Here is a 27,207-nt window from a genome sequence, read left to right as displayed (position 1 = left end):
AGCACAGTTTATTTATCCCTTTCTCTCCTGAAGGACATCTTGATTGCTTCCAAGTTTTAAAAAATCATAAACAAAGCTTCTTTAAATATCTGAGCTCAGGTTTTTGTGTAGACATAAGTTTTCAACTCTTTTGGGTAAACACTAAGGAGTAAGATTGCTGAAATGAATAGTTTGAGTATGCTTAGCTTTGTAAGAAACTGCCCAACTGTCTTCCAAGGCGATGTACCATTTTGCATCTTTTCCAGCAATGAATGAGATTTCCTGCTTTTCCAGTGTTGGGGATTTTGTGAAATTCTAATAAATATAGATCTTATTATTAATTTTTAATCCACCTTTTAAATTTACAATTTCCATTAAAACTCTTAGTATCTTACAAAATATTCAAGCATTTTTGATTAACCTATCCTGTACTTTCTTTGACTGATTCATTTAACAATATTAGAGTGAAATTGTGTTCCAATTGCTGCACTTGGTAAAATGTACTATAATGAATAATGTATGATACAACCATAAGAATGAATCAAAAAGAAGAAACAGACAAAGTAGATGAGAGAGAGCTTTTATTTATATCTTAATGGTTTAACGATAGGCAAAAATGTATTATCAATTTAAAAGAGCTTGGAAAGGAAATTTATTTGGGAAATATTCCCTAAGGAAATGTTTGGTCTCTGATAAGCTAAAATTTGAATTTGTTCTTGAATAAACTAAAAAAAAATAGCTTTTCTAAAAATATAAAATGATTATACTTCAAAGATTATAGAAATGATGTTCAGCACTCTTTTCTTTATTATACTCTGGTAGTTGTTTTTTTTCCACCCCCATGTAGAGTAGATGAAGAAGAAAAGGAATCAATAAAGTAAAAATTACAGGATAGGAGTAAGACCAATCAATGTACCTCACAGATTTATTTGAAGTTTGTAAACAACTACCATATGCATTGTCTCAATCAGGGGTCCAGAGAAGGAAGGTCATTATTGAACCTCAAGTTACAGATGCACTTGTTAGCTTCCAGATACAGCTCAAGTGCATGCTCATGCATTCATATTAGCCACTAATTAAGGGCCACTTGGGGGGAGTTTAAGCTCTTAAACTGGATTAGTGAAAGTGATCAAAAGGACCAATTGAATTTTGTAAATTAGTTTTACAAGATAGGGAGTGGACTTTGAAAAGGACTTTCTAAATCAGACATCACTGATTTCTTCATCACAGACTTAAGATGAAGGTTGTCATCAAGAGGATTTGAGCAGAATCATCAACTCAGTGTTGACACTAGTTGATGAAATGTGGTGTGTTGAACCAACAATTAGTGTCAAAATTCCAAATACAAAATCCAGTGGCACTTTATGATTTAGAAGTTAAGTTTGAAATGAAAGCTCCCTTTCTTTATTCTAGTGGCTTATTTGGAAAGAATCTCTTTGTTATTCTCAAAAGACATTAATAATTATTTTTGGATTTTTACATTAATGGATTTCTAGGTTGGATAGTTGGAGTGTTGTTAGATACAATACAATGTTTATGCATATTTTCTACTATTATAGTTGTTTGGTTTAAAAGTGCCATTTTTTTGAATACAATTTTGTATGCATGCATGCTAAGTTGCTTCAGTCGTGTCTGACTCTTTGCGATCCCATCACCTATAGCCCACCAGGTTCCTCTGGGATTCTCCAGGCAAGAATACTGGCGTGGGTTGCCATAACCTCCTCTACAAGATCTTCCCAACTCAGACATGGCGCTCACATCTCTTACGTCTCTGGCATTGGCAAGCAGGTTCTTTACCACTAGTACCACCTGGGAAAACCTCAATTTTGTATATGTTTGGTGTTTTTTTTTTTTAATCCTCACAAAACCTTCCACAGTGCATGTTCCTATTTTGCAAAGGAGAGAAAAAAGTTTCATGGATATTAGTAAATTTCTTTATGGTTTCATGGATAGTACATCATAGAAGAAAAAATTCATAAATTTCTTTAGGACGACATGGGCAGCATGTAGAACTAAAAGTCCAGAATCATCCAGATCCAAAGCATTTGTTCATCTTCAACACCTTATTATCTCTCCAATTTGAATATAAAACACACAATATGTAAGTCTGTTTTGCAAGAACATATTTACAAAAACATTATTACAAAAAATAAATGTTATTTAGGTCACCTATTTGAGGGCAGAAGGACCTTTTGTCTAGGGCTAAGATTTTTTCTATCTCATCTATGGAACTGAGCTGTTGACCATTGTTACTCATTTATAAGAAGCACAGGATTGTCCAAAGATTAGGCCCAAAGAAAGTCATATTTCATTAACATCTGTCTTCTAGCCTTTTGATGATGTGCATTTTCTGATTCAAAGTTAATGGTTCTGATTTAGCTCAGGGACCCCTTTGAGAATTGGTGTGTTCTCAAAAAAATACATATATTATTTTACAGGGTTCAAGAACCATCTGAATTGCAAATTTTCTAAAGTATGATTTTCAGTTTTCTACCAAAGAAAATAATATTATGAATTCTTGATGGGGAAAGTCTATAGTGTTTTAGTGCCCTAGGGTTGTGGTTACAAACTGCCAAAAGCTTGATGGCACAAAACAACAGAAATTTATTTGCTCACAGCTCTAGAGGCTAGGAGTTTGAAATCCAGATGTCAATGTGGTTAGCCTCCCTCCAAAGGCTTCAGAAGGAATCCTGCATGGCTTCTTCCAGCTTCTGGGGGGCTTCAGGTGTTTTTCTTGGCTGCATCACCCCCATCCCTACCTCTGTCTTCATGTGGCCTTTTCCTCCACGAGACTGTCTTTTCTTCTTTTATGAGGACACTTGCCGTGGGATTTAGATCCCACCCAGGAATCCAAGAAGATCTCATGTCAAAACTCCTTTACTTAATTCCAGCTGCAAAGACTCCTTTTTTCCCCAAAAAGGTCACATTTACAGCCTCCAGGGTTACAATGTAAAAATCTTTTGGGAAGCAACAATCCAGCCACAGTCAGCAAGGCTTATTTTGTTTTTGAACCTCATTTCCCCACATAACTGGTTCATAAAAGCCTGAAAATACTTCTACTTAAGGCTTATGACAATTAATAGAAATGAAAAATAAGAAGGCAAACTACAGACCTAAGTAGGAGGCAGGATGCACAGTGGTTAAGGTCTTCGGTACAATCCCGTTGTGAACTTTCCTCATCTGTATAATAGGATGAGTATCTACTTCAGAGGGGTCTTGTAAGGATCAAATGAAAAAAATCATGCCATTTAGCATAATGCCCTGGTATGCAGTTAATGGTAAGTAATGGCTTACCACTGGGCTTTCTGGTGGCTCAGTGGTAAAGAATCCACCTGCCAGGCAGGAGCCATGGATTCAATCCCTGGGTCCAGAAGATCCCTGGAGAAGGAAATGGCAACCCACTCCAGTATTCTTGCCTAGGAAATCCCATGGACAGAGGACCCTGTATAGTCCATGGGGTCACAAGAGAATCGGACAACACTCAGCTACTAAACAAGCAAAAACAAACAAACAAAAATGCTGGTCATCAATATATATGCTCCCTTAGAGCATCCTTTGATGTTCCTTAGGCATAGTTATCTATCTATCAATTTATATATCTATTTATCCATGCATTCATCTTTAATCTATTAATTAAGCAGATTATTTGTTTTACTAACAATGTTTATAAATAATAAATCAAACTCCCATAGATGGAAGCTTTCATTCTTAGAAGTCATTTTTATGGGCAAAGACCAGTAAAATGAGCATTCTTCTGGCCTGTAGAGACCCTAAACATTTGTTCCCCCATTTGCCATTTATTGGAAATTCTTATTTAAGGGCTTGTGATAGAAACAAGAGAGCAAAACCGATTTGGACAGTTTCAGCTGTCAATTTAAATTCTATTCATGGTGATACATGAATTATACAATAATTATAATAAGGCATAATTGATGCCTTAAAGATGTAATAGGAAACCACGGGAACAGAACGAAATGCAGGGCTCCTGCAATTTAGAAGAGCAGTGCACAGGCAGGTCAAAAGACTGTCTCCCAAAAGATAGCGTTTTAGTGGGAAGAACACAGGTCCAAGAGTCATGGAGACATTAGAGGAATGAATTCTCTCTTTGTTACTATTGAGCTGTTCCTTAAACTCTGTTTCCCCATCTGTAAAATGAAACTAATATTTATATCATTGAATTGTTGTGGGAATTAATTAAATAATGCATTTGGAATAATACCTAGCAAAGGATATATAAATATTGCCTATTTAGTTGTTGTTGTTACAGCCACTCGATCAATTTCCTAGTGCACAGGATTTCAACAAGACGTGTTTTTCTTTCTGTCTATGGACAGCAATTTCCATTTTAGAATCATCTCTCGAGGAGGCCATTTATAACTGTACCACCTCTCCCTTCCCCATTTTCTAAATTCTATGGCAAGAGCATATGTATGTTGAAATAGCTGGTTTCTGTGTTTTTCTTCTCCATTATACTATAATCTCCTTGAAAACTAATAAAGTATCTCATTCAAATATGTTGCCCTCATATATAATAAAATATGGAAGTTAATCAGTGAATGTTTTTGAACTATTAAGATTTCAGATGCACACTTTCCTCCTCTCACCAAAAAAATCTGATAGGCTATGAAGCTGTAGTAACACCTCAAGAAATTTCATATCATTAGCTTTAAACCAGAAGTCTAGGATGAGGTCCTTTAAATGTAATTGTGTGACTTTTTAACTGCTACATAATAATTACCACAAACATAGTGATTTAAAATAACATACTTTTGTTATCTCACTCACAGCTGAGGTTTGTCTAGGCTGGGTTTTTATCTTCAGGGTCCCATTAAGTTGGGATCAAGGTATACTTGGGTCTGCCATCTCTTCAGAACAGCGGAAAGGATTTGTTTCCAAGCTCCCTCAGACTGTTGACAGAATTCATGTCCTTGCAACGTTGGGATTCATGGCAGCTTGTTTCTTCAAAGTTAGCAAGGAATATGACACCTCCAGAGCAAGCTTGCTAGCAAGATGGAGTCTTACATAATGTGCAGTAACCACACGAATGGTATCCCATGATCTTGGCCATATAACATAGCATAATAATGATGATGACACCCTATCATTTTTGCCATATTCTGCTGGTTAGAATCAAGTTCTGCTCACACTCAAGAGAAGGAGACTGTTCAAGGTGTAAACATCAGGAAATTGGGGCCCCTGTTATTGTTTAGTCTCTTGGTCACGTCCAACTCTTTGAGACCTAATGGACTGTAGCCTGCCATGCTCCTCTGTCTGTGGGATTTCCCAGGCAAGAATACTGGAGCGGGTTGACATTTCCTTCTCCAAAGGACCTCTGGAGCCACCTTAAGATCTGTTTTCCAAAGTTATGTTTGGGGTGCCCAAGAGTTCTGGACTTCAAGTACTTTCATTGAGGACTAGGGATTAGATAGTAATGATAGTATTTAACAGTGATATATACATAAGAAGAAAAAATAGAATGTGGGAAAGAATACAAAAAGACTTCTTCTGATATAATTCTCCATAATAAAAAATCATGTACCTGAGGCATGTTACTGTACGAACTTGGAAGTATCTATTAGTTGATATGTTATGGTAGAACAATCATTAGAAAGATAATTCATCACACTAGAAGAACTGTACTGTGCATTATAAATTACTGTAATAATACACTGCACCTGATAGTTATTCATTTCAGTGCCATCTGATTTATCATAACATTAAACCACTCTGTATTTGAAGAGAGACAAATGGAAGTTCATTTTCTTGGTGTTCTGAAATATTGGGAAACAAGATGCTCAAGAATAATAATTAGAAGCATAGGGTTACTGTATTTTCTGGACCAGAGTCTGTGATTACATGGATATGATGGTTAAATTTCTTAAGCTCATTATTATTATTTAGCAACCAGTCTGTGTTTTACTAAATGAAGGTGATTGTGAAGCTCTCTTTTGTTGTTTGGTCGCTATGTTGTGGCTGACTCTTGCGACCCTGGTGGACTGTAACCTCTCAGGTTCCTCTGTCTGTGGGATTTCCCAGGCAAGAATACTGGAGTGTGTTGCCATTTCATTCTCCATGGGATCTTCCCAACCCAGGGATTGACCCCGTGTCTCCTGCATTGCATCCAGATTCTTTATTGCTGAGCCACCAGGGAAGCTCGCTTACATTATATCTGCCTGGAATATTACATTGGCTGCCTAGGTAACCTGGCCAATTTGACTGCCTGAGTCAGGCCTCTTCCTCACCATGGACCCTTGCAACTCTCTTTTAAACCTTCAGACTAATGGACAAAGATCACTTTCCCAGCTTGAGAAGGATTTTTCTAGGTATTCTTCCTCATAGAAGCACTGAATTAGCATTCAATTCAAGTGACTTCAGAAGTCAGGAAGATTCAGTTAGTGAGGAAGTTGTGATATCAAATAATATTGTTAAGCATATGCCCCATTTCCACAGGTCAGATATTAATCATGTCCAGTGGATTATTCCCAATTAGGAACATAGGCCTCATGATATCCAATAAGTGAGGGAAGTGCCTATAATTTCTGTATTTAATTAGTCATGAAGAATTTAATTTTCATTAAGTGTTTAAGTCCAAATATTTACTTATATATTTTATATTTGGTGACTAAAATGCTACAATATGTTATGCCTATCCAATAATCATTCAACAGTCATTTCCCAATCCATATTTAAAAATACACAACATAATTTTGTATATGAATGCTTGAAAAATGATGCCTGTAGCTAATTACCAGCCCCATCCTGGCAATTTGGGCTTTTATTAGAAATGAGCTTTAAGTGGAATGACCTGAAAGCTTTTCATGCCATACTGGGGGCTTCCCTGGTGGCTCAGATGGTAAAGAATCCTCCCCAAAATGTAGGAGACCCAGGTTTGATCCCTGGGTCAGGAAAAGCCCTTGGAGAAGGGAATGAGTACCCACTCCAGTATTCTTGCCTTGAGAATTCCATGGGCAGAGGAGCCTGATGGGCTACAATCCATGAGCCCATGACTGAGCAACTAACACTTTCACACTTTCATGTTGCTTTGATTCTTTGGGGCAGTCAAAGCTTTCTGTGGTATCCTCTGCTCTTCACTCTTTCATGAGTAAGCACCTATTGTATACATAGTACTATTTTACATTTTGGAGCTATGACAATGTGTACGATAAAACCCCTGCCTTCAACAAGCTTATCAGTGAAATGGAAATTGAGAAGAAGGCAGAAAAAAACAGCTATGTAACATAATTCAAATAGTGATGAATACTATGTTGGAAAACAGAAAAAAGGGTGTCTTAGTCACTTAGAGATGCTATTAAAAAAAAAAAGAACTGCCAAAGTTGGGTGGCTTATAAATCAAATTTATTTCTCACAGTGCTGGAGGCATTGTGAAGTCCAAGATCAAGACACAAACATTCAGCCCATAACACAAAATATAAGTTTAAGAAGATGATAGTAGAGAAGGTTTAGAGTTATAGTTGTTGTTGTTCAGTCACCCAGTTGTGTCTGACTCTTTGAGACCTTATTCTCAGTTGGGGGTGATTCAAAATTTTTTTGTATGGCAAAAAGAATCCTTCTGATTTTGTCCCAAGTTTAGCTGTTATATCTCTTCTTTAAAATGACATTAGCCCCAGTATCACAGCCTTGTGCTCATTCGTATTTAAGCTAATGCCTAAAGTTCAGCCCTGGGATTTCTTTGGAAGGAAGGATGGTAAAGCTGAAACTCCAGTACTTTGGCCACCTCATGCGAAGAGTTGTCTCATTGGAAAAGACTCTGATGCTGGGAGGGATTAGGGGCAAAAGGAGAAGGGGACGACAGAGGATGAGATGGCTGGATGGCATCACCAACTTGATGGACGAGAGTCCGAGTGAACTCCGGGAGTTGGTGATGAACAGGGAGGCCTGGTGTGCTGCGATTCATGGGGTTGCAAAGAGTCGGACATGACTGAGCGACTGAACTGAACTGAACTGAACTGAAAGTTGAAAATATTTTTTCAATGCTTTATTTCACCTTATTTTCAACAGATGTGAAACATAAATATGTTTATTTTTTACAACTTCTTAATTTTTTCTGACAGTTTAAATTATATATATATATGTATGTATGTATGTATACACAGTTGTTCCACATGGCTTCTGCCAAATCAGTACCACCACTTCCTCCCACAGTCTCATTTCCCAGAATGCCTTTCCCTCTATGGTACCTGTTTAATCACCTAGAAGAACTTGGGTAAATTGGATGGTGGGGAAGGAGAAGCAGTTTTTCTCCAGAGGCAGTGGCAGCCAGATGTTTACCTTTGCCAAACAAAGAATGTGGAAGCCATTCAAACATCTTGTCTTAAAAGACCAAAAAAAAAAAATAATAAAAAAATAAAAATGGCTGTGGAAATGTTCCAGGTTAAAGGAGGCTAACATGACAACCACATGCAACATCCAATCCTAAGCTGGATCCTGTATTGAAGAAAATTAAAATGCTATAAAGGATATTATTAATTCAACTGGAAAAACTTGAATGCAAATAACCAGTTGGGAAAAAGCATTATATCATTGTTAATTTACTGGAGTTGAAAACTGTAGTGTGATTATGTAAGAGACTATTTCTACTCAGATGAACTGCACAAAAAAATCTTTAAGAATAAAAAGTCATAATTTAAGGAATTTACCCTCAAGTGGTTCAGAAAAAAAAAAAGTGTACATGTTTGTGTGTAGGATGGGAAGCAATAAAGCAAATGTAGTAATTAAAAAAAAATAGGTGAGTGTGTATAGTGAGTGTTTTGTACTATTTAAAATTTGGCAGGACTTCCCTGGTGGTCCAGTGGTTAGAATCTGCTTTCCTTTACAGGGGACATGGGCTCCATCCCTGGTCAGGGAAGATCCCACATGATGTGGGGCAACTAAACCTGCGCACCACAACTGCTGAAGCCCGCACACCTAGAGCCTGTGCTCCACAGCGAGAGAAACCACGGCGCTGAGAAGTCCATGCACCATAAGGAAGAGTAGCCCTGCTTACGGCAACTGGAGAAAGCCCGCATGCAGGATAAAAACCAGTGCAGCCAAAAGTAAATAAATAAATCAAACTTGACAAGTTCCTTGAAATTATTTTCAAATTTTCAAAAAGAAAGTTTTAATTGTTCTCTCACATGATTAGATTTGATGACAAAATGACCTCTTTACTAGTAGAAAAAGGGTTAGGTGGTAAAGTCTATGATCTGCAGTGGCCAAAGAGTTGTTTAAATGCTCCTTTGTAGTTTCCTGAAGCAAAATAACTAGAGAAGGAAAGACTAGAATCTCAAGTAGATTTTGTAGTAGAACACTAGAAGCTGTGACTCCATTAGATTACATGGTAATGGGGAATTAAGGTTGTAGATGCACTTAAATTTGCTAATCAGCTAACTCTAAAATATTACAGATTATCTGGGGCTTGCCACGTAGCTCAGTTGGTAAAGAATCTGCCTGCTGATGCAGGAGACGTGGGTTTGATCCCTGAGTCAGAAATATCCCCTGAAGTAGAAAATGACAACCTGCTCCAATATTCTTGCCTAGAAAATTCCATGGACAGAGAAGCCTGGCAGGCTACTAAGTGACATGACTTTTTGTATTTTCTTTTTGTATTTTAATACTAAATTCAAACTTTCATTCCATGAGGCAACTTAGAACACTAGGGTTATGACTATTTATATTAGTAATAGCAATAACATCAGTAAATCATCTTTATAAAATTATATATAATCTCTTTTGAATCCTACAAAAGTATTCTAAAGGAGTCTAGAGATGAGAAATGTTTTTCTTAAATGTTTATAATAAGTGGAGCTAGAATCTGGATCCAGGCAAGACCTTTGACTCAAATTCTTACATTCTTCCACGGAAGTTCTTTGCTGAGTTCATTCATCCATTCACTCACTCATCAAATAGTTATGGAATGCCCATAATATACTAAGGAATGTGCTACCACAGTCTGTTATAGCATATTGTATATTTATTTTAACATGTAATAAAGATTGATAACCTGTTAATGCATAGCAGTGGAATTGTCATAGGGCATATTCTATTTTCCTACTTGCTCATGACAATAAGGAAAGGCCAGAATTTTATGAGATTCCAAATGGGGACTCCATTTTCAGGAATGTACCTAGTTTTGATGTAAAACTTTTATTTTTTTTAAATTTTATTTTATTTTTAAACTTTACATAATTGTATTAGTAAGAACAAACTCTTCATATATCTTTATGCGTCTGCCCATAAACATGAAGGTAATTAGCTCTTTCACTTTTATCAAAATCTTTAAGTGGTGTTTCACATGGAAGAAAAAGAGATGTATGGTCTCATTTCTAATAAAAATAATATTTGATCAGCTTATTTCTTTAATATGATATAAATGATCAAACTCCCGATACCTATTCCAAGACTGATTCACTGTAATTATCTACCAGTGAATTATTCTCATTCAATTTATTCAGAACAGTAACTCTGAAACTTATTTGACCATAAAACTCTAAAAATTATATTTTCCAAACTCCAAAGGCTCATGAACTCTAATGCTAGCATACAGGAGAAAGGAAAAACTTGTCTCCTAGAAAAACTAATAGCTTCATGGGCTGACACTAGATTTAATTTATATGTTTAATATACAATAACCACCAGATACATCATCCATACACAATTTGAATCAGTAGTCATTTACAAGATGACACACGATGAGATGGTTATTGGAAGGGGCTGCCTGTGTGTAGATGGGCAGTTTGAATATCATGCCTTCATTCATGTCACAGTAATTTTTCTAGTCTTCTCTGAGGTGATACACCTCAGGCAATTTTTGCATTAAAAATAACTATCTATGTCTGCATCTCTATTCCCAGTAGCACTGACATATATACAACACCATGGATAAAATAGATAGCTAGTGGGAAACTGCTATATAACACAAAGAGCTCAGCTTGGTGCTCTGTGATGACCTAGAGTGTTGGAATGGGGGTGTGATGGAGGCTAAAGAGGGAGGGGATGTAAGTATATACATAGCTGATTCACTTTGATGTAGAGCAGAAACTAATACAATACTGTAATGCAATTGTGCTCCAATAATAAAATTAAAAAATAACTAAGTAAATCTATGCAATTTTTGAACCCACTTACATGATACATTTTAGAAAAACAATGTTCCTAGTATCTGGTTCCCCTGAAGTTTTGTTTGTTAATTTTTCCAGAACACAAATTGATACCACACCAAGCAGTTTGGGAAAAGCTAATCTCATTTCTTTCTCTTTGCTGCTTCTAGTCACAACACTGAGACGGCGGTTTTATAAACACAGAGTTTATATGTGACTGTATTTATCTCTGGCTTCACTCCAAAATGAAACAAATTACATCGGCATAATCATTTCTTTTGTTTCTTTCCTCTGGCCTGTATCACTGACAGTGTTCTGGTGACAGAATGACAACATCACGCCAACTTTTAGTCACTTACAGGGTAAATTCCTTTTTTAAAAGTGTCACACTGGGAACATAAATGCAAAGACCGGATTCCCATGTGCAAAGTGAATAGAAGTGATTTTATAATAAGCCAGAGCCTCTAAACAGAGATCTATTTGGATTTAGATAATTGAGCTCATCTTTATCAATGAAATTTTCCTCAACACTCTTTCCTTCTTCTCTGCCTAACGACTTCTTTTCTTAGACTTCCTTTCCTGAGGCCCAAGTTCAGACTAGCTATGTTTCCACTGTGCTCCTGGACACATTCCAATGTTCCAAGCACAGCATTTTCTCCCACTGTGATTTCTCAATCTCCCAATGTGATTTCCTCTTTGTTTTGGTGTATTTACTACTGGAGTGTAAAGTCTTTATGGACAGAGACTATTTCTCTGGTTCACTGTTGTATTGTTAGTGCCTTGCATGATATCTGGTACATAGTATGTGCTCAATAAATATTTGGGAAATCTCTCCCCTCTTCATATATATATGCACACATATACATACATATATGTGTGTGTATCAAAATAAAGACAGATCAAGAATGAACAATTATAAGGGCATAATGTCTCATGTTATAATCATAGTGTTGGTAACTATGCAATGAATGCTAAGAATGCAATGTCAACAATCTCTGATATCTTTACTATATATTACATTGGCTTAATACTTGTTAACAATTGATTGGCTGAAAATTTCAATGCTTAAAATGAGTGGTTTAGTATTGAATAATGTCAGCAGTCCATGGGGTCACTAGGAGTCAGATACTACTGAGTGACTTCACTTTATTTTTTCACTTTCATGCATTGGAGAAGGCAATGGCACCCCACTCCAGTACTCTTGCCTGGAGAATCCCAGGGACGGGGGAGCCTGGTGGGCTGCCGTCTATGGGGTCGCACAGAGTCAGACACGACTGAAACGACTTAGCAATAGCAGCAGCAGCAACTAGATTTCAGATACACACATGCTTTCTTAAAGTATCCATTTTTCATTTTCCTTCTTTCCTTTTTTCCTTCCTTTCCATTTTATTTTTGTTGTGTTCTTATTTGGGAAATACTTTTGGCTATCAAACAGTTAAATTCAAGGCACAACTGCTGAGTTTAGATTCCATAAGGTTGATGCTTTTGTTATTAATTTTAAATGGACCTATGCTATGTAGCTGCCATTATGAAAGCAATTGTAATTTTTCCCATTTTATAATCTTTTCAGATACACCCTTGAGTGTCTTAACTACTCTTTGAGTAGCGGTTGAAAGTGAAAGTGAAGTCGCTCAGTTGTGTTCGACTCTTTGCGACCCCATGGACTGTAGCCTCCTCTGTCCATGGGATTTTCCAGGCAAGAGTACTGGAGTGGGTTGCCATTTCCTTCTCCAGAGGATCTTCCCAACCCAGGGATCAAACCTGGGTTTCCCACATTGTAGGCAGATGCTTTACCATCTGAGCCACCAGGGAAGTTAATTAGTAGAGGTTACAATGCTACAAATGCTGTACACTGTAGGTGATGGATTTCTAAGGAACTTGAAAATCATGTAGTCTCCAATGGGAAAAACTGGGAAAGACTTGATAATTCATATATTAGTTGGGATTCTCCAGAGAAACAGAACCAAAAGCGTGGATGGATATATAGATAAGAGAGACAAAAAGAGAGAGAGGGAGATTGTAAGGAACTGGTTCATGTAACTGTGAAAGCTGACAAATCTAAAATATGCATGATATACTGGCAAACTAAAAACCCAACAAAGAGTTGATGCTGTAATGCAAATCTGAAGGCAGTCTGTTGGCAGAACATTCTTTTCTTTGAGGGAGGTCAATCTTTTTTCTATTCAGACCTTCAAATGATTGTGAGGCCCACCCACATTAAGGAGAGTAATATTTGTTACTCAAAATCCACTGTTTTAAATGTTAAACTCATCTAAAAAATATTTTTACAGAAACATATAGAATGATGTTTGAAGAAATATCTGGGTACTGTGACCTAACCAAGTTGACGCAGAAAATTAACAATTATAGTCCATATAGCGCATCTCTTCTCTTTTACTGTGCTTAACTAGACCGTTCAGGTATGACCTAAATCAAATCCCTTATGATTACTCAGTGGAAGTGAGAAATAGATTTAAGGGACTAGATCTGATAGAGTGCCTGATGAACTATGGACGGACGTTCATGATATTGTACATGAGACAGGGATCAAGAACATCCCCATGGAAAAGAAATGCAAGAAAGCAAAATGACTGTCTGAGGAGGCCTTACAAATAGCTGTGAAAAGAAGTGAAAAGCAAAGGAAAAAAGAAAAGAAATATCCATTTGAATGCAGAGTTCCAAAGAATAGCAAGAAGAGATAAGAAAGCCTTCCTCAGCGATCAATGCAAAAAAAGAGGAAAACAATAGAATGGGAAAGGCGAGAGATCTCTTCAAGAAAATTAGAGATACCAAGGGAACATTTCATGCAAAGATGGGCTCGATAAAGGACAGAAATAATATGGACCTAAGAGAAGCAGAAGATATTAAGAAGAGGTGGCAAGAATACACAGAAGAACTGTACAAAAAACATCTTCATGACCCAGATAATCACGATGGTGTGATCACTCACCTAGAGCCAGACATCCTGGAATGTGAAGTTAAGTGGGCCTTAGGAAGCATCACTATGAACAAAGCCAGTGGAGGTGATGGAATTCCAGCTGAGCTATTTCAAATCCTGAGGGATGATGCTATGAAAGTGTGGCACTCAATATGTCAGCAAATTTGGAAAACTCATCAGTAGTCACAGGCATGAAAAGGTCAGTTTTCATTCCAATCCCAAAGAAAGGCAATGCCAAAGAATGCTCAAACTACCGCACAATAGCACTCATCTCACACGCTAGTAAAGTAATGCTCAAAATTCTCCAAGCCAGGCTTCAGCAATACTTGAATCATGAACTTCAGATGTTCAAGCTGGTTTTAGAAAAGGCAGAGGAACCAGAGATCAAACTGCCAACATTTGCTGGATCATTGAAAGCAAGAGAGTTCCAGAAAAACATCTATTTCTGCATTATTGACTATGCCAAAGCGTCTGCCTGTGTGGATAACAGCAAACTGTGGAAAATTCTTCAAGAGATGGGAATACCAGACCACCTGACTTGTCTTTTGATAAACCTGTATGCAGGTCAGGAAGCAACAGTTAGAACTGGACATGGAACAGACTGGTTCCAGATAGGAAAAGGAGTACATCAAGGCTGTATATTGTCACCCTGCTTATTTAACTTCTATGCAGAGTACATCATGAGAAACGCTTGCCTGAAAGAAGCACAAGCTGGAATCAAGATTGCTGGGAGAAATATCAATAACCTTAGATATGTAGATGACACCACCCTTATGGCAGAAAGCGAAGAAGAACTAAAAAGCCTCTTGATGAAAGTGAAAGTGGAGAGTGAAAAAGTTGGCTTAAAGCTCAACATTCAGAAAACTAAAATCATGGCATCTGGTCCCATCACTTCATGGGAAATAGATGGGAAAACAGTGGAAACAGTGTCACTTTATTTTTCTGGGCTCCAAAATCACTGCTGATGGTGACTGCAGCCATGAAATTAAAAGATGTTTGCTCCTTGGAAGGAAACTTATGACCAACCTAGATAGCATATTCAAAAGCAGAGACATTACTTTGCCAACAAGGGTCCGTCTAGTCAAGGCTATGCTTTTTCCAGTAGTCATGTATGGATGTGAGAGTTGGACTTTAAAGAAAGTTGAGCACCGAAGAATTGATGCTTTTGAACTGTGGTGTTGGAGAAGACTCTTGAGAGTCCCTTGGACTTCAAGGAGATCCAACAACCAGTTGGATCTCTTCAAGGAGATCCAACCAAAGGGACAGTGATCAGTCCCTTTCTGATCACTCAGAAAGGAGATCAGTTCTGAGTGTTCACTAGAAGGACTGTTGTTGAAGCAGAAACTCCAATACTTTGGCCACTCAAAGTGGCCAAAGAGCTGACTCATTTGAAAAGACCCTGATGTTGGGAGGGATTGGGGGCAGGAGGAGAAGGGGGTGACAGAGGATGAGATGGTTGGATTGCATCACCGGCTTGATGGACTTGGGTTTGGGTGAACTCCAGGAGTTGGTGATGGACAGGGAGGCCTGATGTGCTGTGGTTCATGGGGTCGCAAAGTGTCAGACAGAACTGAGAGACTGAACTGAACTGAACTGACATAAACAGTTTAGAAAGGCAAAGCTATTATGGGAATCCTCGTTGGGATTTCTTCCCCGAGACCAAGGAGTATTTAAGCAAAACAGGCAGCAAATGGAATTATTAGTTTTTACCATTAAATTTAGTATAGGCTCTGCCGTCAGTTTGTGTGGCTACAGATACTCATTTAAGTTGTTCTAAAACAGTGTGCATCAGTTTCCTCATTGTAAAAAATAACTATAAATCCCCAGTGATGTTGTAAGTGGCATATACATTGGAGAAAACAATTATTCCAATTGACTGGTCATCTGTGATAAATGCAGAGTTTCTGATATTGGTTATTGAAAATAGAAAAGCAGAGACAAGAAACTGGCTCTAAATTTAGAATATAAGATATAATTGGATTCTAAATTTGACAAAAGGGTTGTTCCTTATCCCCAGTCAATAATGAGTACTAGACACTAAGTACGCGCAACATTTTCTTTGATGCTCGTTTGTACACCAGTTGCTTTTGATCCACGTCTGAATTCTCCCATGAAGCACACTCAAGAGTTCTTGTAAAAATATTTGTCTACATGAGAAAATAAAGTCCCATGATTTTGCCATGTGGCAAGACAGGTGGCCATCTGGAGAGTTTCTATATTGTAGATGAGAATGTCCTTCCCTGAGGATAAACAAAGTATCCAAGGAGTTTGTCATGAGGTAGACCAGGTGCTCACAATACCACACAAGAAACATACTTTGCAGTGGAATCTGATCTCTTCTTGATGCATGCAAGTTTCATTATAGATAATGGGAATTACATGTGTATTTTCAGAAAGCACTATGCTGGGTGAACTGCAAAGGAAAAGAAAACACAGGCATGAGATTTTAAAAGAAGTTAAAAAAAAAGAATAAGAAACAAGAAAGAAAAGAAACCCCAAACATTATGCCTCTCTACTCCTATGGTGATAATAAAAACTGTGGATGCTGAAAATGAAAGCGTGTACTTTTTAAAGAAACTAAATGTAGTTTCATGCCCTCCCACCTATGTGTAAGCTCAGATTCAAGATTATATTTGGCAACTAGTATTTTAGCTATTCATTTGCTTCCATAGAACAGTAGGTATATTGCATGAGGGTGTTGACTCTATTTTTTTCTTTTCAGTTATTTATTTTCAATGATTTTAAAATATTATAATTAAAAATTCTGGAATTAATATAACTGTATAAATATAATTTTTTTTACTATGTAGAGACCAGAAAATATAGGCTTTTCATTTATATATCAAAGTATCCTTCAAATAAAAGCAATAGTTATATGTAGTGTCAAAATATATTCAAGATTTCAATTTTAGGCAATAGTTGATAAGAATAAAAACTAATTCCTATTAAAACAAGTAGCTTCAAAACCTCAAAAGATAGTACTTTTTTGAGGTATGTAAATTTTGACGATGTGTAAATATTTTTAATTCTTTCAACATAGCTAAGTACAAACTGTTAGCAAGGATTAAAGTCTTGCAAAAAAAAAATTCTTGGCAAAACAATAAAACAGAAGGAAAAAACCAGAAAATATTGAGTCAGTCTCATAAAAGGAAGTAAATAGACTGTAAATAGAAATTGTTTTATTGCCAAATCAATTCATTTTTGGCAAGCTGCATGGTAATATGATGTCTTTTATATGGTGCTGAAATAGTTTTCACTGTGAATTGTGAATAGACCCGTTACTAATGATTAACATTTGCTACATGATAGTTCATATTCACAATAGAGTAGATATGGTTTCTGCAATATAATTAATCAAATGCCATGAGAATTTTCTTCTTTTTTTTTTTTTAACTGACCAACATCCAATTATCCCTGTGTGTGGTTTCTGTATACAAAGAGAAGATGGTTTCTCCTTCACGTTGCCACCATGACCCCTGGGGCTGTTAAAATTAAGATCACAGCCACTACTTAGATTTGCCTGGGCAATTAATAATTCTAGAACTTATTCTACTGGATAGATTTTCCAGCATTTTAATAATAAAGTTGTTAATGATAATTATGATGATGGCCTTTAGAACCTACTCTATACTTTACATAAATCACTGTTCCTTCTCACAATAATCCTGATATATATATATATGTGTGTATATATATATATATATATATGTGTATATATATACTCCCAGAAAAATGCTTATTATAGATGAGGAAACTGGGCTCATAATACTAAGTAACTTGTCCTTGTGGTGACATAAATGTGAAGGAAATCCAAATAAGAGGGAATATGAATGTACATATAGTTGATTCACTTTGCTGTACAGCAGAAACTAACAGCATTGTAAAGTAAATATACACCAATAAAAATTAATTTTAAAAAGCTAAATAACTTTTCTACCATTGTATAGCTAGAAAGTGTCTGAATGACTAAGCCCAAAGATCTGAGACCCTACTGCCTATCTTTATGTGGTAAATGCTTATCATGTAATCAAGAATTAAGTGACTCTATATTAAATGTGGTCAAATACAAATTTAATAATCTACGACAAATAGTTTTTTATATGAAAATTTTTCACATATATATTTTCTGATGTAATTTCTTAATTTTACTATTGTCCAAGTAACAAACTATATCATTGCTTTGATATATTTTAAAATACAGTATAATGATTATAAATTTTATTGTAGAAGAAAATGCCTTTAAAATAAAAAATATATATGTGTCATGAATATTTGTTGATAACAGAATGTTCAGCATATTTTATATTCTAGAATTAGAGGGCATCAAACAGCATCAAAGTACCAAGTTATGTTGCTTACCTCAGTCATAATGTAAATCCATTATTAGAAATAACAATGTACTAATATTGCTGAAGTTTGGGGGCATTGATTTCCTGACCAAATGCTCCATATTTTACAGTTCCCTACGAGTGCATAAGTGGTAGTAACTTTTGCTAGCAGAATGGATGCTAGGCGCTTAATTTTTTTTCCCCAAAGTTTTTGAAATAGAAAAGAAAACTTCCTTCTGTTTGACTCAAATTGGGTTTCCAGATGTGTAGGGTCAAAGGTTGGAAATAAAAGTATCAAATTTTGGCCTGCTCTACTCAAACAGCCTGCCCAAATGTGTGAGAGCTTTCCCAGAGGAAAGTTGCCGTTTTCTTTTTCCTCTTACTTCTCCTAGTAAGAGGTCCATGCTAACTCTGCTGAATAAGAGCATTCTAATTCTGCCTTGTAAGTGATCTGAGTCTTCTCTTGTATTTATTCTTCAGGAATTGACTGCACTATGAACCGTTAAAATGCTTGTTATAAGTGCATAAATTTGGAAAGCTACTAATCTTCTTCACCCTGAGTTTGACATTGCCACGTTCTACTTGGTAACATTTGATGTTCTCTATCTCTTAACTAACTACTATTTTAAGATGAGAGCTAGAGGGTGAACCAACAAAAAAAACAGAGACATCATGAGCTTGATCCTTTTTACTCTGCCGAATGGTTGATCTTTAACAATTACTTTACATTTTAAGAATAAAAATTTTTTTGCTGGCTTTGAACATTTAGAAAATATCTGGAAATTTAAAATTTTACCAAAAAGTATGCTAAAGGATTCTTTACAAAGGCTTAAGTTAGGATGTCAACTTGAAATATCTACTATCAAAAATAAACATGAAGAAATATCTATGACCTTTATTCTTCTTAATTATTTATCAATATACTCTATAATGTTGTGGAATCATACCTTAGAGATATTGTGGGTTCAGTTCTAGACGACTTCAATGCAGCAAATATCACAGTAAAGTGAATCACATGAAACTTTTGCTTTCCTGGTACTCATAAAAGTTATTTTTATACTATAAGGTAGTCTATTAACTGTGCAATAGCATTATGTCTAAAAAACCAATATCCATAATTTAGTAAAAATACCTTATTCCCAGTTCAGTTCAGTTCAGTCGCTCAGTCATGTCCGACTCTTTGTGACCCCATGAATCGCAGCACTCCAGGCCGCCCTGTCCATCACTAACTCCCAGAGTTCACTCAGACTCACGTCCATCGAGTCAGTGATGCCATCCAGCCATCTCATCCTCTGTCGTCCCCTTCTCCTCCTGCCCCCAATCCCTCCCAGCATCAGAGTCTTTTCCAATAAGTCAACTCTTCGCATGAGGTGGCCAAAGTACTAGAGTTTCAGCTTCAGCATCATTCCTTCCAAAGAAATCCCAGGGCTGAACTCCTTCAGAATGGACTGGTTGGAGCTCCTTGCAGTCCAAGGGACTCTCAAGAGTCTTCTCCAACACCACAGTTCAAAAGCATCAATTCTTCGGTGCTCAGCTTTCTTCACAGTCCAACTCTCACATCCATACATGAGCATTGGAAAAACCATAACCTTGACTAGACGGACCTTTGTTGGCAAAGTAATGCCTCTGCTTTTCAATATGCTATCTAGGTTGGTCATAACCTTCCTTGCAAGGAGTAAGCATCTTTTAATTTCATGGCTGCAGTCACCATCTGCAGTGATTTTGGAGCCCAGAAAAATAAAGTGACACTATTTCCACTGTTTCCCCATTTATTTCCCATGAAGTGATGGGACCAGATGCCATGATCTTCGTTTTCTAAATGTTGAACTTTAAGCTAATTTTTTCACTCTCTACTTTCACTTTCATCAAGAGGCTTTATAGTTCCTCTTCACTTTCTGCCATAAGGGTGGTGTCATCTGCATATCTGAGGTTATTGATATTTCTCCTGGCAATCTTGATTCCAGTTTGTGCTTCTTCCAGCCCAGCGTTTCTCATGATGTACTCTGCATATAAGTTAAATAAGCAGGGTGACAATATACCTTATTCTAAAAAATGCTAATTCAGACTGAAATTAAAGGAAGTGGGGAAAACCACTAGACTATTCAGGTATGACTTAAATCAAATCCCTTATGATTATACAGTGGAAGTGAGAAATAGATTTAAGGGACTAGATCTGATAGAGTACCTGATGAACTATGGATGGAGGTTCATGACATTGTACAGGAGACAGGGATCAAGACCATCCATGGAAAAGAAATGCAAAAAAGCAAGATGGCTGTCTGAGGAGGCCTTACAAATAGCTGTGAAAAGAAGAGAAGTGAAAAGCAAAGGAGAAAAGGAAAGACATAAGCATCTGAATGCAGAGTTCCAAAGAATAGCAAGAAGAGATAAGAAAGCCTTCTTCAGCAATCAATGCAAAGAAATAGAGGAAAACAACAGAATGGGAAAGACTAGAGATCTCTTCAAGAAAATCAGAGATACCAAGGGAACATTTCATGCAAAGATGGACTCGATAAAGGACAGAAATGCTATGGACCTAAGAGAAGCAGAAGATATTAAGAAGAGGTGGCAAGAATACACAGAAGAACTGTACAAAAAACATCTTCATGACCAAGATAATCATGATGGTGTGATCACTCACCTAGAGCCAGACATCCTGGAATGTAAAGTCAAGTGGGCCTTAGAAAGTATCACTATGAACAAAGCTAGTGGAGGTGATGAAATTTCAGTTGAGCTATTTCAAATCCTGAAAGATGATGTTGTGAAAGTGCTACACTCAATATGCAAGCAAATTGGGAAAACTCAGCAGTGGCCACAGGACTGGAAAAGGTCAGTTTGTATTCCAATCCCAAAGAAAGGCAATGCCAAAGAATGCTCAAACTACCACACAATTGCACTCATCTCACACGCTAGTAAAGTAATGCTCAAAATTCTCCAAGCCAGGCTTCAGCAATACGTGAACCGTGAACTTCCAGATGTTCAAGCTGGTTTTAGAAAAGGCAGGGGAACCAGAGATCAAATTGCCAACATCTGCTGGATCATGGGAAAAGCAAGAGAGTTCCAGAAAAACATCTATTTCTGCTTCATTGACTATTCCAAAGCCTTTGACTGTGTGGATCACAATAAACTGTGGAAAATTCTTCAAGAGATGGGAATACCAGACCACCTGATCTACCTCTTGAGAACTTTGTATGCAGGTCAGGAAGCAACAGTTAGAACAGGACAACAGACTGGTTCCAAGTAGGAAAAAGAGTTAGTCAAGGTTGTATATTGTCACCCTGCTTATTTAACTTATATGCAGAGTACATCATGAGAAACGCTGGGCTGGAAGAGGCACAAGCTGTAATCAAGATTGCCAGGAGAAATATCAATAACCTCAGAAATATCAATAACCTCAGATGACATCACCCTTATGGCAGTAAGTGAAGAGGAACTATAAAGCCTCTTGATGAAAGTGAAAGTAGAGAGTGAAAAAGTTGGCTTAAAGCTCAACATTCAGAAAATGAAGATCATGGCATCTGGTCCCATCACTTCATGGGAAATAAATGGGGAAACAGTGGAAACAGTGTCAGACTTTATTTTTTGGGCTCCAAAATCACTGCAGATGGTGACTGCAGCCATGAAATTAAAAGATGCTTACTCCTTGCAAGGAAGGTTATGACCAACCTAGATAGCATATTGAAAAGCAGAGGCATTACTTTGCCAACAAAGGTCCATCTAGTCAAGGCTATGGTTTTTCCAATGCTCATGTATGGATGTGAGAGTTGGACTGTGAAGAAAGCTGAGCACTGAAGAATTGATGCTTTTGAACTGTGGTGTTGGAGAAGACTCTTGAGAGTCCCTTGGACTGCAAGGAGCTCCAACCAGTCCATTCTGAAGGAGTTCAGCCCTGGGATTTCTTTGGAAGGAATGATGCTGAAGCTGAAACTCTAGTACTTTGGCCACCTCATGTGAAGAGTTGACTTATTGGAAAAGACTCTGATGCTGGGAGGAATTGGGGGCAGGAGGAGAAGGGGACGACAGAGGATGAGATTGCTGGATGGCATCACTGACTGATGGACGTGAGTCTGAGTGAACTCTGGGAGTTGGTGATGGACAGGGAGGCCTGGCGTGCTGCGATTCATGGGGTTGCAAAGAGTCAGACACAACTGAGCAACTGAACTGAACTGAAAAAATGCTAACTATCACTTGAGACTTCACAGAGTCAAAATCTTCTTGCTAATAAAGGGGTTTGCTTCAGAGCTGATGGCTGCTGACTGATCAGGGTGGTAGTAGCATCCTGAAGGCTGGGGCGGCTGTGGCACTTTCTTAAAACAAAATATAAGGTTTGCTGCATTGACTGACTCTTCCTTTCACAAACTATTTCTCTGTAGCACGCAATGCTATTTGATATCATTTTACCCACAGTAGAATTACTTGCACAATTGTCAATCCTCTCCAACTCTGCCACTGCCACATGTAATATTCTAAATCTTTGGTTATCATTTCAACAATCTACACAGCATCTTTACTAGGCATAGTTTCCATCACAAGAGACTGCATTCTTTGTTCATGTATAACAAGCAACTCCTCATCCTTTAAAGTTTTACCATGAGATCACAGTGATTCAAACACATCTTCAGGCTCCACTTCTAATTCTAGTCCTATTTCTACCATGTATTCAGTTACAGCCTCCACTGAAGCCTTAAACCCCTTAAAGTTATCCATGATGGTTGGAATCAACTTCTTTCAAACTCCTCTTATTGTTGATAATTTTGATCCCTTCCCATGAGTCACAAAAGTTGTTTTTTTTTTTTTTAATGAAGTTTCTTAATAGAATCTAGAATGGTGAATCATTTCCAAATTTCCAGTGACTTTGTTCAGATCCATCACAGTGATCACTATCTTTGATAGCTAGAGCCTCAAAAATGTATTTCTTAAACAGTAAGACTTAGAAGTTGAAAATGCTGCTTCATCTATGTGCTGCAGGATGGATGTTGTGTTAGCAGGCATGAAAACATTAAGCTCATTGTACATCTCCATCAAAGCTCTTGGGTAACCAGGTTCATTCTCAATGGACAGTAATATTTTGAAAAGAATGTTTTTTTCTCAACAGTATCCAATAAACTATGTTATAAACAGGTGTCCTACACCAAAGCTTTGTTGGGTGTAGAGCACAGGCAGAGTAGATTTAGCATAGTTCTTAAGGAGCCTTGCATTTTCAAAGTGGTAAATGAACACTGGCTTCAACTTAAAGTCACCAGCTGCCTTAGTCCCTAACAAGAGAGCCAGCCTGTCCTTTGAAGCTTTGAGGCAGGCATTGATTTCTATTCTCGAGATATGAAAAGTCCTAGAAGACATATTTTTCCAGTAAAATGCTGTTTGATCCATATGGAAAATCTGTTGTTTAGTGTAGTCACCTTCATTCATTATCTTAGTTAGATCTTCTAGAGAACTTACTGCAGTTTCTACAATATCGCTTGCTGCTTTGCCTTGCACTTTTCTGTTATGGAGAAAGCTTCTTTCCTTAAACCTCATGAACCAACCTTTGCTAGCCTCAAACTTTTCTTCTGCAGCTCCCTTACCTCTCTCAGTCCTCACAGATTTAAAAAGAGTTAAGTTTTGTTCTGGATTAGGCTTTGGCCTAAGGAAATGTGGTGACTGTTTGATCTTTTAAAACTCTCTACATAACAACAATAATGCTATTTCTCTTATCATCTGTGTGTTCATTGGAGTAGCACTTTTAATTTCCTTCAAGAAAATTTCCTTTACATTCACAATTAGCTATTTGGCACAAGAGGCCTAACTTGCAGCCTATCTCCGCTTTCAATGTGTCTTCCTCACTAAGCTTAATCATTTCTAGCTTTTGATTAAAGTGAGAGATGTGCAACTATCTTTTTCACTTAAAGTTTATTTTAAGGTTATTAATTGAGCTAATTTCAGTATTGTTGTGTCTCAGGAAATAGGCAGGTTCAAGGAGAAGGAGAGTGAGACACAATAGCTGGTCAATGGAGCAATCAGAGCACATATAACATTTATTGATTAAGTTTGCTATCTTACATGGGCACAGTTTTTGGCAGCCCAAAACAGTTACAATATCAAAGATCACTTATCACACACAGATCACCATAACACATACAGTAAAAATGAAAAGCCTTGAAATATTGTGAAAATTACCAAATAAGACACAGAGACAGGAAGTGAGCCAATACTGTTGGGAAAATAGTGCCATTGACTTGGTGGAGGCAGGGTTGCCACAAACCTTCACTTTTTAAAAAATATATTTTTTGCAAAGCTCAGTGAAGTGAAACACAATGAAACAAGGCTTTAGTAATTCAACAAATACACAATGAGCAAATATTAAAAAGTGCCTAGCATAGAGAAAGAACAATAACAACAAAAATAGTCTCTTCTCTTCTATTAAGATTAAGTTGAAACATTGTAAGTACTCTCTTTTTCCTATAGTTTATTCTAGTGCTTTCATCCCTTTATATGAATTGTAAAACTATAGGACATCTCATGAAACAGTTTCTAAATCTGGATATTTGACCTCACAGCTTCATGGCGAAAAAGACACAGAGAACAGTGAAAGAAGACATGAAGGACAAGGAGTGAAAAAAAAGTTATAGTGGTAATAAATTTGTTACTGTCTCATCAGTAAGTCCTGTCTGACTCTTTTCAACCCCATGAACTGCACAACCCACCCCCCAGGCTCTTCTATCCATGGAATTTCCCAGGCAAGAATACTGGAGTGGGTTGTCATTTCCTTCTCCAGGAGATCCTCCCTACTGAGAGAAATCTACTCTGCAAATCCACATCTGCTCCATTGCAGGTGAATTCTTCACTACTGAGCTACCAGAGAAGCCCTGGTAGGATAGTAAAATCAGTCATTTCAGTTGCTCAGTCATGTCCGATTCTTTGCAACCCCATGGACTGCAGCACGCCAGGCTTCCCTATCCATCCCAGCTCAAACTCTTGTCCATAGAGTCAGTGATGCCATCCAACCATCACATCCTCTGCCATCCCCTCTCCTCCCGCCTTCAATCTTTCCTAGCATCAGGGTCTTTTTCAACGAGTCAGTTCTTTGCATCATGTGGCCAAAGTATTGGAGTTTCAGCTTCAGCATCAGTCCCTCCAATGAATATTCAAGACTGATCTCCTTTAGGATGGACTGGTTGGCTCTCCCTGCAGTTCAAAGTACTCTCAAGAGTCTTCTCCAACACCACAGATCAAAAGCATCAATTATTTCATGCTCAATTTTCTTTATAGTCCAACTCTCACATCCATACATGACTACTAGAAAAAACATCTTTGACTAGATGGACTTTTGCTGCCAAAGTAATGTCTTTGCTTTTTAATACACTGTCCAGATTAGTCACAGCTTTTCTTCCAAGGAGCAAGTGTCTTTTAATTTCATGGCTGCAGTCACCAACTGCAGTGATTTTGGAGCATTTTCCTGTTTTCATTGTTTCCCCATCTATTTGCCATGAAGTGACAGGACCAGATGCCATGATCTTAGTTTTTTGAATGTTGAACTTTAAGCCAACTTTTTCACTCTCCTCTTTCACTTTCATTAAGAGGCTCTTTAGTTCTTCTTCACTTTCTGTCATAAGGGTAGTGTCATCTGCATATCTGAAGTTACTGATATTTCTCCCAGCACTCTTGACTCCAGGCTGTGCTTCATCCAGCCCCATATTTCTCATAATGTATTCTGCATATAAGTTAAATACACAGAGTGACAATATACAGCCTTGATGGACTCCTTTCCTTATTTGGAACCAGTCTGTTGTTTCATGTCCAATTCTAACTATTGCTTCTTGACCTGCAAACAGATTTCTCAGGAGGCAGGTCAGGTGGTGTGGTATTCCCATCTCTTGAAGAATTTTCCACAGTTTATTGTGATCCACACAGTCAAAGGCTTTGGCCTAGTCTATAAAGCAGAAATAGAAGTTTTTCTGGAACTCTCGCTTTTTTGATGATCCAACAGGTGTTGACAATTTGATCTATGGTTCCTCTGCCTTTTCTGAATCCAGTTTGAACATTTGGAAATTCACAGTTCATGTACTGTTGAATCCTGGCTTGGAGGATTTTGAGCAGTACTTTACTAGAGTGTGAGATGAGTGCAATTGTGTGGTAGTTTGAGCATTCTTTGGCATTGCCTTTCTTAGGGACTGGAATGAAAACAGACCTTTTCCATGCCTGTGGCCACTGATGAGTTTTCCAAATTTTTGACATACTGAGTACCACACTTTCATAGTATCATCTTTTAGGATTTGAAATAGCTCAACTGGAATTCCATCACCTCCACTAGCTTTGTTTGTAGTGATGCTTCCTAAGGCCCACTTGACTTCACATTCCAGGATGTCTGTGTCTAGGTGAGTGATCACACCATTGTGATTATCTGGGTCATGAAGATCTTTTTTGTATAGTTCTTCTGTGTATTCTTTCCACCTCTTCTTAATACCTTGTGCTTCTGTTAGGTCCATACCATATTTGTCCTTATTGAGCCCATCTTTGCAAGAAATGTTCCCTTGGTATCTCTAGTTTTCTTGAATAGCTCTCTAGTCTTTCCAATTCTATTGTTTTCCTCTATTTCTTTGCACTGATCACTGAAGAAGGCTTTCTTATCTCTCCTTGCTATTCTTTGGAACGCTGCATTCAAATGGGTCTCTCGTTCCTTTTCTCCTTTGCCTTTTGCATTTTTTCTTTTCTCAGATATTTGTAAGGCCTCCTGAGACAACCATTTTGCCTTTTTCAATTTCTTTTTCTTGTGGATGGTCTTGATCACTGCCTCTTGTACAATGTCACAAACCTCCGTCCATAGTTCTTCAACCAGTCTGTCTATCAGATCTAATCCATTGAATCTATTTGTCACTTCCACTGTATA

At 37.4% G+C, this 27,207-nt stretch overlaps 1 long non-coding RNA gene across 2 annotated transcripts in view; it reads left to right on the top strand.

Moving 5' to 3' along the window:
- The window catches only part of LOC147379272 (uncharacterized), a 221,882-nt gene that overhangs the window by 99,546 nt on the left and 95,129 nt on the right, over positions 1–27,207 (top strand). Inside the window, exon 3 of one of the 2 annotated variants that reach the window (XR_015132710.1) lies at positions 8,816–9,055. The exons of the other annotated variant lie outside the window; for it this stretch is intronic. This is a non-coding gene — a long non-coding RNA (uncharacterized LOC147379272). Of the gene's footprint in view, positions 1–8,815; positions 9,056–27,207 lie in introns of those variants that run through there. 2 annotated transcript variants of the gene reach the window in all.

The sequence above is a fragment of the Bos grunniens genome, chromosome 1 (assembly GCF_055505025.1).
Source record: "Bos grunniens cultivar Pamir isolate PY7600 chromosome 1, Bosgru_T2T1.0, whole genome shotgun sequence".
Lineage (NCBI taxonomy): Eukaryota > Metazoa > Chordata > Mammalia > Artiodactyla > Bovidae > Bos > Bos grunniens.
This window is presented reverse-complemented; position numbering and strand designations above follow the sequence as displayed.